This window comes from Orycteropus afer, unplaced genomic scaffold, assembly GCF_000298275.1.
Source record: "Orycteropus afer afer isolate SDZICR_OR568_19922 unplaced genomic scaffold, OryAfe1.0 scaffold00087, whole genome shotgun sequence".
NCBI lineage: Eukaryota > Metazoa > Chordata > Mammalia > Tubulidentata > Orycteropodidae > Orycteropus > Orycteropus afer.
In genome coordinates this window covers 2,649,182-2,664,013 of record NW_006921674.1, presented here as the reverse complement: position 1 = coordinate 2,664,013, position 14,832 = coordinate 2,649,182, and positions in this window count along the sequence as shown.

Sequence of the window (14,832 nt, the reverse complement as noted above, 5' to 3'; positions counted from 1 at the left end):
TGCAAACATCCCTAGATTGTTTCCATCTTTTTGCCCCTATTTTATCTTTGATGAACTTTATAGTTTTGAGTTTTACGTTTTTAAGTCTTTGATCCAACTTGAGTTTGTTTTTGTGTATGGGGTGAGGTATGGGGCTTGTTTCATTTTTTTGCAAGTGGATATCCAATTTTGCCAGCACCATTTGTAAAAGAGACTATCTCTCCCCCATTTAATGAGTTTTGGCCCTTTGTCAAAGAACAGCTGTCCATAGATGGATGGGCCTATTTCCTGGGTTTTCAATTCTTTTCTATTGGTCTATCTGTCTATCATTGTACCAGTACCACCCTGTTTTGACTACTGTGGTTGTGCAGTAATGTAGACCCAAGAGTGTGAGGCCTCCTATTTTTGGTTATCTCCTTCAACGGTGCTTTGCTTATCCAAGGTCTCTTTCCTTTCCATATGAAATTAGTGACTGGTTTTTCCATGTCCTTAAAAAATGTGAAATCTGGATTGGGATTGCATTGAATACATAGATTGCCCTGGGTAGGGTGTTAGACTGGGTTCTCTAGAGAAATAAAACCAATAAAGCTTATGTTAAGAGAGAAAGAGAAATTTATCTTAGGAAAATGGCTCACACACTTATAGAACCTGGCAAGTCCCAAGTTCTTGGATCAAACGTCAAGCTGGAGGCTTTTCCTGACTCATGCAGCTGAAGGGGCTGAGGAGCTGAAGGTTGGCAGGCAGTATACTGGCTGTTGACTCCAACGAATGACGAATCCAAGATCTCCAGGCTGAATGGTGGATTGTTCACTCACAGACAGTTGTAAGCAGCACAACAGAATCCTGACCTACAGAAGAGTATCTCTTTTCCCAGGATGTCCATAAATATACTAGAAGCAAGCCACATCTCTAGGGAAACTCCCTTTCAATGGATTGGCTGCTCAAAACATATACATTTGATCCCACATATACATCTGATCCCATCATTGGAACAACCCACATCACAACTGCTTAAACCACACAGAATTGTGGTCCAGCCAAGTTGACACACACCTCCAACTATCACAGGTAGTAATGACATTTTCACAATATTCAGTCTTCCTATCCATGAACATGGCATGTTCTTCCATTTATGTAGATTCCTTGTAGTTTCTTTTAGAAATGTTTTATAGTTTTCTTTGTATAGGTCTTTTGTGTCCCTTGTAAGATTTATTTCTAAGTATTTTATCTTTTTGGTAGCTATTGTAAATGGTATTGTTTTCCTTATTTCCTTTTTGGAGGACTCTTTGTTGATGTAGAGAAATTCAACTCATTTTTGCATATTGACCTTGTATCCTACCACTTTGCTAAATGTTTCCATAAGATCCAGTAGTTTGTTTGCTGAGTCTCTTGGGTTTTCTATGTATAGGATAATGTCATTTGCGAATAGAGATAGCTTTAGTTCTTCTTTGCCAATTTGGATGCCTTTTATTTCTCTTTCTTGCCTTACTGCCTTGCCTTATTGACAATACAATGTTAAATAGAAGTTGTGATAGAGGGCATCCTTCTCTGGTTCCCTTTCACAAGAGGAATGTTTTGAGTCTTTCTCCATTAACAATAATGTTGGCTGTTGGTTTTGCATATATACCTTTTATTATGTTGAGGATTTTTCCTTCTATCCCTATTTTGCTGAGAGTTTTGAACAGGAATGGCTGTTGGGTTTTATCAAATGCCTTTTCTGCATCAATTGATATGATCATATTGTTCTTTCTTTTGTTTTGTTTATGTGGTGGATTACATTGATTGTTTTTCTGATGTTGAATCATCTTTGCATACCTGGAATGAATCCCAGTTTGTCAGGATGTATTATTATTTTTTTGATATGTTGTTGGATTCTGTTGGCTAGGATTTTGTTTAAGATTTTGCATCTATATTCATGAGGAATATTGGTCTGTAGTTTTCCTTTTTAGTAGTGTCTTTCCCTGGTTTTAGTATCAGTGTCATGTTTGCTTCAGAGAATGAGTTTGGGAGTACTCTATCATTTTCTATGTTCTGGTATAGTTTGAGTAGTATAGGTGTTAGCTCTTCCCCGAATATTTGGTTGAATTCTCCGGTGAAGCCATTTGGGCCAGGACTTTTTTTTTTTTTTTTTAATGACCTGCTCGATTTCTTCTTTTGTTATGGGTCTGTTCAAGTATTCTGTCTCAGATTGGGTTAGTTTAGGTAGATCTTGAGTTACTAGAAACCTGTCCATCTTTTCTAGGTTTTTGAATCTGTTGGACTACAGTTCTTCATAATATTGTTAGTATCTTTTTTATTTCAGTTGGTTCTGTTGTGATATTGCCCTGTTTCATTTATTATTTTTGTTATTTGCATCTTCTCTTTCTGTTCCTTTGTTAAATTTGCTAGTGATTTGATGATTTTGTTAATCTTTTTGAAGAACCAACTTCTTGTTTCGTTGATTTTCTCTATTTTTTCATTTTGTGCTTCACTTATTTCTTCTTTGATTTTTATTATTTCCTTACTTCTGGATACGATAGGTTTCCTTTGTTGCTCTTTTTCTAACTGTTGGTGTTATTGAGTTAAATTGGTGATTTTGATTCTTGCCTCTTTTTTGATGTGTGCATTTATTACCATAAATTGACCCCTGAATACTGCTTTCATTGTGTCCCAAAGGTTTTGGTAAGTTGTATCTTCATTCTCATTTGTTTCTAGGAATTTTTTCTTTTTTTGATTTCACATTTTATTTCTTCTGTTACCTAGTTGTTTTTGAAAATTGTATTATTCAGTTTCCACATATTTGATATTTTTTCCTTGATCTTGCTATTATGGATTTCTAATTTTATTGCATTGTGATCTGAGAAGATGCTTTGTAGTATTTCAATGTTTTTGAATTTGTTGAGGCTTCTTTTGTGTCCTAACATGTGGTCCATTCTAGAGAATGATCTATATACACTTGAGAAGAATGTGTATAGTGCTTTTGTTGAGTGGTGTGCTCTGTAGATGTCTATGTCAAGTTGATTGTGCTGTTGAGTTGTTCTGTATCTTTGTTGAGTTTTTTTCTAGTTGTTCTCTCCTTGAAAGAGGTGTGTTAAAGTCTCCTACTACTATTGTAGAATTGCCTATTTTTCCTTTTAATTCAGTTAATATTTGCTTTATGTATTTTGGAGCTCTTTCATTGGGTGCATAGATATTTATTATGGTAAAGTCCTCTCGGTTAATTGACCCTTTTATCATCATATAGTGTTTTTCTTTGTCCGTTATGCTGGTTTTCACCTTGACGTCCATTTTGTCAGAAATTAATATTGCCACTCCTACTCTTCTTTGATTGCCATTAGCTTGATATAATTTTTCCTCCCCTTAATTTTTAAGTTATTTTTATCTTTGTGTCTAAGATTAGTCTCTTGTAGGCAGCATATCAATGAGTCTTTTCTTATCCAATCTGCCACTCTCTTGACTAGTGCATTTAGTCCATTCACACTGAGTGTAATTAGTGATAGGTATGAATTTATTGCTACCATTCTATTGTATTTTCTGTTGTGTTGTGGGTGATTTCCTTGTTCCAAATATCTTTGTGTGCTGAGTTCATTTTGTTGTCAAGTACTTTTTCTCTTTTCTTCATTATTGGTTTTGTGCTTACTAAGCCCTTGTGTTTTTCTTCTCTCTGAGTTTACTTAAATTTGTTAATTTTCTTTGTGGGTAACAATCTGTTCTATAAAGACTTTGTCCTGTCTTCCTCTTCATTTGGAAATTTGTAATTAAAACTTTTATTCCCTATATTTGTTTTGCTGCTGGTGTTGTGTACTGATTGACTCCCTTATTTCTCTATGCACACTTTTTTGTGAGTTTATTTTGAGATCTTTTTCTGGTTTGGTTTCTAGGTGGTGGTGTGAAGTGTCTTGATTTTGTTGTTCTCTGTTGTGGGTTCTCTATTGGAAGCATTTCTTGTAGGGTTGGTCTGGTTTTCTCAACTTCCCTTAATTTCTGTTTGTCTGAAAATGTCTTGATTTCATCCTCATATTTGAGGGACAGTTCAGTGGGATATATAATTCTTGGTTGGCGATTCTTTTCCTTCAAGGTTTTGAATATGCCATCCCATTGCCTTCTTTCCTGCATGGTTTCTGCTGAGAAATCAGAGCTTAGTCTTATTGGATGTTTGCTATAGGTGACATTTTGTTTTCCCCAAGCTGCTCCCAAGATTCTTTCTTTGTTTTTGGTTTTAGAAAGTTGGATTATGATATGTCTTCATGACTTTCTCTTGGGATCTATCCTGTTTGGGGTTCATTGAGCTTCTTGGATGGATATCTTTACTTCATGATTTGGAGGAAATTTTCTGTTAGCAAGTCTTTCACAATTTTCTCATCTTTTCTTTTTTTTGCCTCCTCTTGTTCTGGTATTCTAATCAGGTGTATGTTGTCTCTTTTCATGTCATCCCATACAACTCTTGTTGTGTTGTTGTTATGTGCCATTGAATCGGCCCTGACTCATAGCAACCCCTCCTTGGGTTTCCGAGGCAGTACCACTATGGAAGTAGATTGCCCAACTTCTTTCTGAGGAGTGGCTTGTGAGTTTGAACCACCAGCCTTCTGGTTAGCAGTCAAGTGCCTTAGGCACTATGCTACCAGAGCTCCTATACAACTCTTAGATTCTCTTAATTTTTCTTAAATCTTTGCTCTGATTTTTCTTCATACAGGCTGGCATCAATGGATTTGCCTTCTAGCTGGGAAATGTGTTCCTCAGTCAGTTCTAGTCTACTCTTTTGTCTTTGCACTGTGTGGAAATTGTCTTTGTAATGTTAGTATTCATCTTCTGGATTTCTAATTGCTGGTTTTGTATGAGTATTAATTGTGTATTGATCTTGTTATTTTGTTCTTGAATGATTTCCCTGAATTCTTTCAGGATACTGTCTTGTCTTCTCATTGTTTCTTTTTATGGTTTCCTTGAGGTCTTGGAGGGTTCTATATATATACCTTCTGAATTCCTTATCATATAGTTCTATTGCTTGTTCTTCCTTAAGACATGTTAATTCTTTAGCTTGGGCTTTTGTTTCTATTATCTTGTCTGTTTTTTGTTTGTTTTGAAGCTGTCTGTTGTTTCCTAGACATTTTGAAGTTGCTGTCTTTAATTGTTAGTTATGTACTGATTTGTTTCACCTTGATTTTATGTTTTACTACATCTGGAAGTAGGAGCTCTGGTAGCATAGTGCCTAAGGCACTTGACTACTAACCAGAAGGCTGGCGGTTCAAACCCACCAGCCACTCCTCGGAAGGAAAATGGGGCAATCTACTTTTGTAGTGATACTGCCTTGGAAACCCAAGGAGGGGTCGCTATGAGTCAGGTCCAACTCGATGACACATAACAACAACAACAACATATCTGTAAGTGTGGAGCAAGTGTACTTCTTTGGTTATTAACTCAGCTGTAATGTATCGCTCTCCAGCTCTCTCTGTGTTGGTGGAATCACTGGTGGGGATGTGGGTGCAGGTGTCTGTTCATCATGAAGAGGATTTGGAATTGAGATGAACAGATGTTGTCCACAGTCTGTGAATGATCCTGCGATGCAGGAGCTATTGGTGTTACTTGTCTATTGAGTCAAGTGTTCAGTGTAGTAACTACAGTTAACTAGTGGAGGTTTAGTATGTTCCTCCTATTGGATGATGAAGGGGGGATGGAGCACCAGAAGTGAAGGCCAGGACAGAAAGGTAGAAGGAATTCTCTGTGTTTGGTGAGGGATAATGCAGTCAGTGATGCAGGCACAAGAAGGGCAGCCTGGGTCCTTCTGGGACTGTCTGCCAATGATGACACCCATCTGTCAATCAAAGCCCCACAGTATAAACCCAACACTAGACCCAAAGGACAAAGGACCACCTCTTTCTGTGTGGATTGACAAGTTGCGAAATCCCAGTTCAGAGATCCACTCTCTGCTTAAAAGGGTTGTCAAGAATTGGATCTGAACTATGCAGGCAGCATCGAAAGAAGATGGAAGGAATACACAGAGTCACTGTACCATCTTAAATTACACAAAACTATTTGGAAAGAGTCTCATGGTATCTAATATTTCCACAATGATATGCACATGTCAAACTCACAAAATCCCTCAAAGTCAAGAAAATCCACTGCTTCCTTACCAAGCTTGGACATGCAGTTCTTGTGAAACCTCATGTCTAGCCTTATTAGGTGCACTTCCTCCTCACTCAGTGTCTTCACTTTTTTTGCACATTCTAGGACTCTAGCTCTAATCACATTTGGGATAGATACCACAAAATTCATCCTTTTCCAAATCTTTGAACAAATGAATATATTATACCTCATCTCAATTGGGAATTCTCAATTGGGAACTGCCAATTCCTGGGTTTTGCAATCCAGCATAAAAACCCCAGAGCAAATGAAGAACAAAGCCTTGAATGGGGAGGAGGGAGTAATGAAGACTACTTGTGACTGAGAATAAAACACAGACTTTTACACCAGTAAATGATCCTTTTTTTCCAAAGTGTTTTTAATAAAAGAATGAATGAATGTGTTACTATGCCATGGCTGCTATAAGTTTCTAGGTGGTTTTTCTACTTGAACTCAAATCTTACTCCTCTATCTGAATTCCTTTGAGTAGTTCCCATTTTTTATTCTTATTATGTGAATATCTGGGAGGAGCATATTCCATGAAAAGAAAATATAAGTATAAAGGTCCAGAATTGGGAAGATACTTAGTGTGTTTCAGGAACAGCAAGTAGACTGATATGGTTATACCAAATTAAATTGAAGACATAACCCAGGCAAGACTATGCTGGGTCTTTAGGTCAGGCAAAGAATTTTCTATTTGCTTTACATATGAGGAGAATCTGCTGCAATAAATTGGAGCTTAAGAATTACTCTCAAACACAACCTCAAACCAAACCCATTGCCATCAAGTCAATTCTGACACACAGCAACATCCATAGGGTCTCTAAGGCTGTCAGTCCTTACAGAAGCAGATTGCCTTATCTTCCTCCCACCAAGAAGCTAGTGGGTTTGAACTACTAACCTTTTGGTTGTCAGTCAAATGCCTTACCCTCCGTACCACCAGAGCTCCTTCAAACATAGCCTCGTAACCTACATACTTGGGTCCTGAGTAAATATTTTGGTAATCACTATTATTATTTTTGTAATCACTAGCTATATTCTACCTTCTAAGTACTGTCATTGGTAGATCCTACACTAGACATCTGGGTCACCTGCTTTCTAATCAACTACTTATCTTTATTCTGTGAAGTAATCAACCCCAAACAAGACAGTGTGTAGGAAATTATTATTAGTGTCATCTTTCTTTCTTTTTTTAATCAATAAATTTGTTTATTCCAAAGATGTATATATGTAAATTCAAACAGAATTTCAGAAATAGAGCACTAGTAATAGTGAGAATTTATATGCCTTTTTACTGCTTAGAAATTAGGTCAGCTGTAGGGTAAGAAATTGATTTTGGCTATTTTTACTTCTAATGAAAACTAGTAACCCAGAATAGTGGTGCCTTTTGAAATATAATCCAAATATTGTTTGTAAATAGTTAATAATAAAAATACAATATGTATTAATTTGCATAATTAACTACAAAATTCAATTCCTTTCTCCCAAATCCAAGAATATATCATTGATGAACAGAGGTTGTTGTTGGAGGAGGAAGAACGAATTGTGTGATGACAGTGCTGGATTAGCACTGACATCTAAAACACACAAAACAAACCTTCTGGAAGTTACTTCATTGGTGTTTAGAAATCCATCTAAGCATAATTTATATGTCTTCTTTGCTTTTCCCAAGTTTTCTATGATATAGAAAATTTGCCACTGAGCACTAAAGCTTGAGAAAATGTGGAAAAAGAAAGAATACCTGAGTAAAAGCAGATTTGTTGTTGTTGTTGTTATGTGCCGTCGAGTCGGACCTAACTCATAGCGACCCCTCCTTGGGTTGTCGAGGCAGTATCACTACAGAAATAGATTGCCTAACCTTCCTTCTGAGGAGTGGCTGGTGGGTTTGAACCACCAGCCTTCTGGTTAGCAGTCAAGTGCCTTAGCCACTGTGCTACCAGAGCTCCTAAAAGCAGATTTAGATATATACATACAGAGAGCCATGTAGCAACTTTTTCTTTTACTCATTTAAGAATCAATGGTTTTATCATGGCCTTAGTAGCTTTCAAAGATCAAGAGGAAGACACTAAGTCTTATTCATTCACAGAGCCTGGTAGACTCTGTCCCATTATATAGTATTCTGGTTCTCAATTGACTATTCTCATTTCAAGACCTGTGTAAAATAGGACATTTTATGTTTATGTGGGTTTTGTTGTTGTTGTTGTTATGTGCCATCGAGTCAGACCCGACACATAGCGACCCCTCCTTGGGTTTCTGGGGTGGTATCATTACGGAAGTAGATTGCCCAACCTTCCTTCCGAGGAGTAGCTGGTGGATTTGAACCGCCAGTCTTCTGGTTAGCAGTCAAGTGCCTTAGGCACTATGCTACCAGAGCTCCTATGTGGGTTCTAAAACACCATTATTACTATTGCTACAAATACTCTGAGCTTCTAATTGAATAGTAGCCACTGGAATAGCAAGTAACCAACAAAGAAATGTAAGAATCTGATCTTCAACAAAATGAACTTTGTCCCTTTTGTGAGGCTCAGAATATGATAAGGTGATGGCCAATAGAATTCTAATTATCTCTGCATATTTCATCAATGTTTCTTAGTCAAAGAGGCATCAATTCACCTTTTGCAAAAGTGGGGGATGAGGTAGAAGGAGAAGGCAAAAATAAAAATGAAATCTTGTTTGATAGATGACTTAAAAGGGGAATGCAATTTTGATTTTTGTTCCCCCTCTATGGTCTTTATAATAGAGGATCTGTGTCATTTTAAACTCCATCAGGGCTTTCTGACATGAATCAGCATGTACTGACGTACTCTTCCTCTATAAGAGGAGTATGTTGTCTTCAAGAGAAGTGTTCAATTTGTCACTTTATTCACAAAACCTACTGAGGAGCTTATTCCCTGGCCTGTTGATATCATGCACAGTTGTATGGGCAGCATGAAAGCATGGAACACAACCTGGCAACTAAAAGCACAGGTGTTTGGAAAGCTACTTGGCCTTATCCACAGTGTTTCTTTCTGGATATTTTTGTTTTCTCAATACAGCTTTAGTTTGACAGTGAAGAAAGAAACTGTGGAATCTGAAATGTTTACTAGCTTTATTTAAATTATAATCTGCTGATTAGTGCCTGAGGCTATCATTTAAAAACCCAGACACCTAGCCTTTATATCTCTGAATAAAAGCAAAATATTCCATCAATGACTCAGACTAGCCAAAAATTAATAGGTGAAATATTTGTGCCAATGGGTGAAAGAAGGGAAATGATTAAATAATGATACTACTAATAATTGTTGTTGGAAATAGTGTTTTTCCAGGCAAGTCATTAGAATTTTGTTATACCTGTCAATGAAGGGATGAATATTTCTATTTGGCCCATGTTTTCTTATCACATTAAACTTGGTTTCTGGAAGCTGCTGATTATCCCAGGCTCTTAGTATATCTGTTTTCACTTTTATTCATCTTTAGCATTGTATTACTCCAAATTTTTTGAATTGACTTTTGCCTTTCTTCTTTCCCTAACCCCATCTTTTCAAGAAGTGTCCCATCCTCAAATTGAATTCTAATTAAAAGTGTTGTTTTTTTAGAATTCAAGATTCCAAAATTTAATTCTGTTTAGTAGACTAATTTCTTATCAACTTACCTTCTTCCATGTCCTATTTCTCCTTTTATATATTTTTTTAATGTAAACACCTCTTCTGTAAATTCAATTCCCTTTTGACAAACAAAACAAAAGCAAAATAAATGAACAGAAAGAAACAGTTTTAATTGTGATTTCTGCTTTATCTGTCATTCATTTAAGTTCAGCACCAAAAGGAAGAGTTCTTTATCACACATCTAACTGATGTAAGGAGCAAGAAGAGTTCAGACCACTTTTATTCTCAACTAGTGGTCTTAAGGAGTCCTCTCTTCCACCTATTTTGCTTCTTTTGCCTGTTAGTGGCCATTATATGCAGTTTTAACTTTTAACACAAGTCAATCAATTTCTTATGACAAGTTCATCAAAAGCTATACCATTCTCTCTCCTTAATCTTGATGAGGGTTTTTGGTTGTTTGATATTTCAAATGAAAAGACAGTGGAACCTCAGTAGACATTGAGAGAACTTGGCCATCTGGCAGCTCTTAGAGGGTTTCCTTCATGAGTATTATTCTTTCTTTCTTTATTTTGGTAAAATTATCAGAAAGTGACCATCAGCTTTGAAGAATTTGTCAGTACTCCTAGAGTAGACCAGATGTCAGTGATAAGTGCACAGTAAACAAGCTCACCAGAATGCTATATAACCCAGAATCCCCTTAGATTGATTTGTGTAATGGATTATAATAGTCATCTACCTAACAATCCACCACATGTTTTTCAGTTGTCATACTGTGGTGGCTTGTCAGTTGTGATGCTTGAAGCTATGCTACCAGTGTTTCAAATACCAGGAGGGTCACCCAGTGTGAGCAGGTCTCAGTGGAGCTTTCAGGCTAAGACAGACTATGAAGAAGGACCTTGCAATCTAATTCTAAAAAGATAGGCCAGTGAAAACCATATGACTAGAAGTAGAACATTGCCTGAGATGGTATTGGAAGACAAGCCCTTCAGGTTGGAAGACATTCAAAATATGACTGGGGAAGAGTTCCCTTCTCAAAATGGAGTTGACCTTAATCATGTGAATGGAATATAGCTTTTGGGACCTTCATTTGCTGACTTAGCATGACACAAAAGGAGAAGAAACAACTGCAAATAGCCATTAATAATTGTAATGTGGATGTACAAAGTCTGAATCTAGGAAAACTGGAAGTTGTAAAAAATGGAGTGGAACACATAAAGATTGATAACCTAGATATTAATGAGTGGAAATGGACTGGTATTGACCATATTGAATCAGACAATCATACACTGCATCTGTTTTCAGAAAGAACGTATCAAGATTTTTCAAGTACAGCGTTGTGACTGATAGGATAATATCCATAGACCTACAAAGAGGATCAGTTAATATTACTATTCAAATTTGTGCACCAACCACTAAGGCCAAACATAAATAAATTGAAGATTTTTACCAACTTCTGCAGTCTGAAATTGATTAAACATGCAATCAAGATGCATTGGTAATTCCTGATGATTGGAATAAGAAAGTTGGAAACAAAGAAGAAATATTGGTAGCTAGAAAATATGGTCTTGGTGACAGAAATGATGCTGGAGATCACATGAGAGCATTTTGCAAGACTAGAGATTATTCATTGCAAATATCTTTTTTGAACAAAATAACAAGAGACTGTACATGTGGACTTCACCAGATAGAAGACACAAAAATTAAATCGACAACATATGTGGAAAGAGATAATGGAGTAGCTCAATATCATCAGTCAGAACAATGCCAGGGGCCAACTACTGAACAGACCATCAATTACTCATATGCAAGTTCAAGTTGAAGCTGAAGAAAAGTAAATCCCAAAGAGCCAAAGTATGATCTCAATATATTCCACATAAATGTAGAGACCATCTCAAGAATAGGTTTGGTTTATTGAACACTAATAACCAAAGATAAGACGAGTTGTGGATGACATCAAGGACATCATACATGAAGACAGCAAAAGGTCACTGAAAATCAGGAAAGAAAGAATACACTAAAATGGATGTTAGAAGAGACTCTGAAACTTGCTCTTGAAAGGAGAGTAGCTACAGTGAATGGAGGAAATGATGAAGTAAAAGAGCTGAATATAATATTTCAAAAGGTGGCTCAAAGAGACAGAGTGAAGTATTATGATGAAATGATAGACTTGGAATTAGAAAACCAAGAGGAAAGAACACATTCTCCATTTCTCAAGCTGAAAGAAGTGAAGAAAAATTCCATTTTGAGTTGGTTAAAATACTAAACAAAGCAGGGAGCATCAAAAGAAGATGGAAGGAATACAGATTCACTGTATGAAAAGAATTGGTTGACATTCAACTATTTCAGGAGGTAGCATATGATCATGCACCAATGGTATTGAAAGAATTCCAAGCTGCACTGAAGGCATTGGTGAAAAATAAGGCTCTTAGAATTCATGGAATTCCATTTGAAATCTTATGGTAAATGGATGCAATGTTGCAAGAACTCCCTTGTCTATGCATGAAAACTGGAAGACAGGTACCTGGTCAACCAACTGAAAGAAATCAACATTTGTGCCCATTCCAAAGAAAGGTAATCTTACAGAATTAGAAATTATCAGCTAGTATCATTAATATCACAAGTAAAATTAAGCTGAAGATAGTTAAAAAAAAATGTTTACAGTAGTACATTGACAGGAAATTCAAGCTGGATTCCAAAGAGGACATGGAACAAGGGATATCATTGCTGATGTCAGATGGATCTCGGCTGAAAGCACAGAATACCAGAATACCATAGTCAATACCTGTGTTTTATTAACTATGTAAAGGCATTTGACTGTGGATCATAACAAATTATGGATAACATAGCAAAGAATGGGAATTCCAGAACACTTCGTTGTGCTCATGTGGGATCTGTATGTAGACCAAGAGGCAGTCATTTGAACAAACAAGGGGATATTGCATAGTTTAAAGTTAGGAAAGATGTGCATCAGGGTTGTATCCTTTCATCATACTTATTCATTCAGTATGGTGAGCAAATAATCCAAAAAACTGTGAAGAAGAATGAGGCACAAAGATTGGAGGAAGATTCATAATCAACCTGTGATATGCATATGACACCATCTTGCTTCCTAAAAGTGAATAACACTTGAAGCACTTACAGTTTTCATTATGTATTGTACCTCGACATAAAGAAAACAAAAATCATCACTACTGGACCAATAAACAGCATAATGATAAGTGGAGAAAAGATAGAAGCTGTTAAGGATTTCATTTTATTCAGTCCCACAATTGATGCCAATGGAATCACCATTCAAGAAATCAAAAGATCTCTCTCTCTCTCTTTTTAAATTGTGATTTGGTTGAAAGCTTACAGAGCAAATTCATTTCCCATACAGCAGTCCACGTACCCTTTGTCTCTTGAGATGGACTCCAATTTAATCCAATGCAACATTTCCCCTCCCACTTCCTCCCAATAGTTACCTCTTCCCTGTGTCCATCCCTCCATGCACTCCTGCCCCCTGAGCTGTCTCCCTGTGCATAAACAGCCCTTCTTTCTCACATGATTGTTCTCTCCAAGGAGTGTATCTACCTCAGGTAAATGTTCAACCCATATGCCTGTCTTTTGTTTGGTTGGAAGCCACAGGTGTGGGTTCAATTCCAGACCTGAAGGGCAGCTAGGGGCCATAATCTCAGTGGTTCCATCAGGCTCTATCAGACCAGCAAACCTGGTAGCCCCCTTTTTTTTCCCAAAAGATTTTGAGTTTTGTTCCACATAGTTCTCCCTCTCTATCCAGAATCTACATAGATCCCTTTCTGAGTGGTTGACAGTGGTAGCTGGGCACAATCTAGTTCTTCGGGTCTCATAGTCATATAGGCTGCAGATCGCCTGGTGTGCAAGTCACTTGGACTAATTGTTTCCATGAATCCTTGGTTTTCTTCATTTTTCTTTGCTCTGAATAAGGAGAGACTCCTCATTGCATCTAGATGGCTGCTTGCAAGCTTTTAAGATCCCAGTCACTACTCACCAAAGTAGGAGGTGGAACAATGTTTTGTGTAGTATGTTATGCCAATTGAGTTTGATGTCTCCTGTGACTATGGTCCCGAGCCCACAGCTTCAACTACTTGGTCCCTCTGGGTAGCTGTTTGTGACCAAGAAGTGACTACAAACTTGTCCCTTGTCAGCTCTACTATACACCTGGGAATTCTTACAGAACATACAAATACACTTGTAGAACCATTATCTGCCAAACCTGTACATGGTCTTGGGGACACTGTCCCTGCACAGACATACCTAATAGTTCAGCCTGTCCACTGATCTATCCACCCATATACCTATATTTGCTTTCACTGACAATGCAGTACTGTATGTGCAAAAGGGTTTATCTTTATTCTCTTTATTTCCCATGTACCTCTTTATGTCTTTCTCTTCCTCAATGCCACCATGTTGATCACTCACATTTGGTACATTGCTCTTCTCTTCACCTAAATCAATACTTATCTCTATCTGTCTAACAGAGTTCCTTTCCATCTCCTCCCACCACTGGAAACCAACAAAGAAAATTTCCTTCCATATATAAACGCTCCTTGACTTTTACAATAATGGAATAATACAATATTTGCCCTTCTGTGATTAACTTATTTCACTCAGCATAATATCCTCCAAGTTCATTCATGTTATGTGTGTTTTGCAGATTCGACACTATTCTTTAGAGTTGCATAGTATTCCATTGTGTGTATGTACCATAGTTTGGTTATCCATTCCTCAGTTGATGAACACCTACGTTGCTTCCATCTTTTTGCTATTGTAAATAGTGCTGCGATGAACATGGGTGTGCATATGTCTGTTTTTGTCCTGGCTCTCACTTCTTTAGGATATATATCTAGTAATGGAATGGCTGGGTCAAATGGTATTTCTAATTTCAACTTTTTAAGGAATCGCCATATTGCTTTCCACAGTGATTGTACCATTTTACAGTCCCACCAGCAGTGTATGAGAGCCCCAATCTCTCCACATCCTCGCCAGCTTTTGTTACTTTCTGTCTTGTTGAACTTTGCTACAAGTGCTGGGGCAAGATAGCATCTTGTTGTTTTGATTTGCATCTCTCTACTGGCTAATGATCATGAGGATTTCTTCATATGTTTATTGTCCACCTGAATATCCTCTTTGGCGAAGTGTCTATTCATGTCTTCTG